General features: G+C 40.5%; 1 protein-coding gene across 1 annotated transcript in view; it reads left to right on the top strand.

Annotated features, from left to right (window-relative positions):
* PIK3CB (phosphatidylinositol-4,5-bisphosphate 3-kinase catalytic subunit beta) overlaps nt 1-3,258 on the top strand; it is a 164,281-nt gene that overhangs the window by 158,569 nt on the left and 2,454 nt on the right. The gene's annotated exons all lie outside the window — the stretch shown is intronic.

The following is a 3,258-nucleotide window of genomic DNA, read 5'->3' as shown; positions in this document are numbered from 1 at the left end:
TAACAAGGGAGCCGTCTGAGCACTAGTGACTGGGTTTTACCCCTTTCTCCTGCTCTTCCTTTAACTGTCTATAAGGATGCAATTGACAACAGCAACTGAAAGATTAGATGGGAACTTTAGGGATCAGTGAGTTTATTTTAATAGGAGAGGAACAAGCTAGAAAAGCAAGATGAGAATGGTTACACAACTCGAAGTATATAATCAGTCACTGAATTTTATACACACACACACCACACACACTGTTGAATTGGTTGGTGTATGTTTTGCTGTGTATATTTTCAACAACAATAAAGATAAATAAAATCTAGAAAAAATATCTAATAACCCATCCAGCTTTTTAAATTAAGCAATAAACCTCTAATAAATTGGCATTAAAAAAAACAAAAAACTTCTCAGCAGGCCACAAACTAGGGTTCAGAAGTCAGAATGACATTTGGCTTCTCAATAGTATCACTTGACATTGTAAGACAGTGAAAGTTTGCCTTCGTGATTTTGAGAGAAAATTATTTCTAATCTAGAATTCTATAACCAAACTATCAATCAAGTATGTGGAAGGATAAAGACATTTTCAAACACGTAGAGTCTCAAAAACCATGCCTCATCTGCATCTTTTCTCAGGAGGCTGCCAAAATAAAGGCATCAGCCAAAACAAGGTTCTAAGACAGTAGTTCTCAATTGGTTATTTTGTGTTCTCCTCCACCCCCTACACTTCAGCCTAGTACATTTATGAATGTCTGAAGATAATTTTTGATTACCACAGCTAGAGGCTATGTTACTGACATCTGGTGAGTAGAAACCAACGATGCTGGTAAACATCCCCCAGTGCACAGTACAGTCCCCCACAACAAAGTATTACGAACCCCACATGCCAGTAGTGCCAAGGTCTAAACCCTGTTCTAAACCAAAGGAGAGTGAAGGGAGCTCCCAGGATGATGGCTCTGTGGCAGGCCTAGAGAGCAACTAGCTAGATGGGGATTTACAGATTTCTTAGGAGCTCAGGTGGCACAGTATTTAAGTAATTTGACTGCTAACCAGAAGACTCATGGTTCAAACCCACCAGTAGACTGGAAGTAGACTGGAAAATCTACTTCTGTAGAGATACCACCTTGGAAACCTCAGAAACCCAAAGAGGGGTCGCTATGAGTTGGATCGACTAGACAGCAGTAAGTTTGGTGGGTTTTTTGTTTTGTTTTGTATTTTGGTTTTGACTATGTAGAAAATAGTTTTAAAAGGGATATTTTGAGTGGTACATTTAATCCATTTATATTCAGTATAATTATCGACTAGTATGAATTTCTTGCTATCATTTTGTTATGTGTTTTTTCGTGGTTTTGCCAGTGTCTTTGTTCCATATAACTTTTTGTGCTGAACTCAATCTGTTTATGAGTCGTGTTATCATTTCCTTCATTGCTTTTGTTGCTGAACCTCACTCCTGTGGCTTCCAGCCAAACAATAGATAGGCATATGGGCTGAACATTTACATCAGGTAGATACACTCCTTGGAGCAATCATTCATGGGAGAATAGAAGGGCAGTGTTTGCACAGGGAGACATCTGGGGCAGGGGGAGTACAAGGAAGGGAAGGACATAGGGAAGATGTAACTACAGGGAGGAAGTGGGAAAAGAGTTGGTACATTGTGGGAAATTACAGTCAATGTCATAAAACAAAATGTGTATAAACTGCTGTATGGAAAAATGAATTTGCTCTGTAAACTTTTACCCAAATCACAGAAAAAAAAAAAAACTTTTTAAAAAGGGGATATTTTTCCCAGGTATGTAGTAGAGCTGACAAGGGACAAGGGTGTTGTCACTTCTTGACCACAGCCAGCTACCCAGAGGGGAGCAAGTAGTTGGACCTGTGGGCTCAGGATCGTAGTCACAAGGGATATCAAGCTCAATTGGCATAACATACTACACCAAACATTGTTCCACATTCTACTTTGGCGAGTAGCAACTGGGATCTTAAAAGCTTGCAAGTGGCCATCTAGATGCAACAGTGGGTCTCTCCTCATCCAAAGCAAAGAACAATGAAGAAAACCAAAGATTCATGGAAACAATTAGTCCAAGCTACTGGTATACCATCCGATCTGCAGCCTATACAACTGTGAGACCAGAAGAACTAGATGATGCCCAGTTACCACTGTCAACCACTCAGAGGGAGGATCTATGTAGAAGATCCTGTATAGAGTGGGAAAACAATGTGGAACAAAACTCAAAATCATTTGGGGAAAAAAAAGAAAAACAGATCAGGTTTGCTGGTCTGATAGAGCCTGATGGAACCACTGAGACTATGGTCCCTAGCTGCCCTTGAGGTCTGGAATTGAACCCACTCCTGTGACTTCCAGCCAAAGAAAAGCATATGAGCTGAACATTTACATTAGATAGATACACTCCTTGGAGAGAACAATCATTGGAGAATAGAACGGCTGCGTATGCACAGGGAGACAGCTCGGGGGAGGAGTGTGTGGAGGGATGGACACAGGGAAGAGGTAACTATGGGGAGAAAGTGGGAGGGGAGCTGTTGCATTGTGGTAAATTGTAGTCAGTGTCATGAGACAAAGTGTATGTGAGCTGCTGTATGGAAAGTGAATTTGCTCTGTAAACTTCCACCCAAATCACAATTTAAAAAGGGGAGGAGTGGTATTTTGATCCTGAGGGGAGTGTGGGAAAAAATTTATGGTAGCATTATAGAACACTAAGCCAAAAAATAAAAGCTATTTTTTCTGGGGGTGGGGGGAGGGGAAAGAAATGTAATCATAGTATAGCTCGAGGCTCAGCTTTGAAATACATTTTTATGACATACTGTGCTACATCATGGGACCTCTGGTAGTATAGTGCCTAAGGCACTTGACTGCTAACTAGAAAGCTGGTGGTTCAAACCCACCAGCCACTCCTTGGACAGAAGCTTGGGCAGTCTGTTTCCATCACCTTGGAAACCCAAAGAGGGGTCACTATGAGTGGATCTGACTCAACGGCAGTGAATTGAGTTTATTAGTGCTACATTGTATAGCACATTAGCACAAGAGAGCTAAATCCTTACCTCCCTAATAGGAATGATAATCAAAAGTTTTTTTAAATATAGTATAAACGTTATTAGAAAATGGAGACAAACCCAGGAAAAACATGTAAATGAGTGGGGAGAAGTTACCTCTAAGTAGTCGCTTTCAAGTTGAGAGAGCTGGTAGGGCAAGGATGTGCTGTTTTTGTTACGTAGAATGATTTGACCTCTATTTTAAAATCAGACATTTATTTTAAATCA

Source organism: Orycteropus afer, unplaced genomic scaffold (genome assembly GCF_000298275.1).
Source record: "Orycteropus afer afer isolate SDZICR_OR568_19922 unplaced genomic scaffold, OryAfe1.0 scaffold00188, whole genome shotgun sequence".
In the NCBI taxonomy this organism is placed as follows: Eukaryota; Metazoa; Chordata; class Mammalia; order Tubulidentata; family Orycteropodidae; genus Orycteropus; species Orycteropus afer.
Note: the sequence above shows the minus strand (reverse complement) of the source record. Positions and strands in the feature narration are given on the sequence as shown.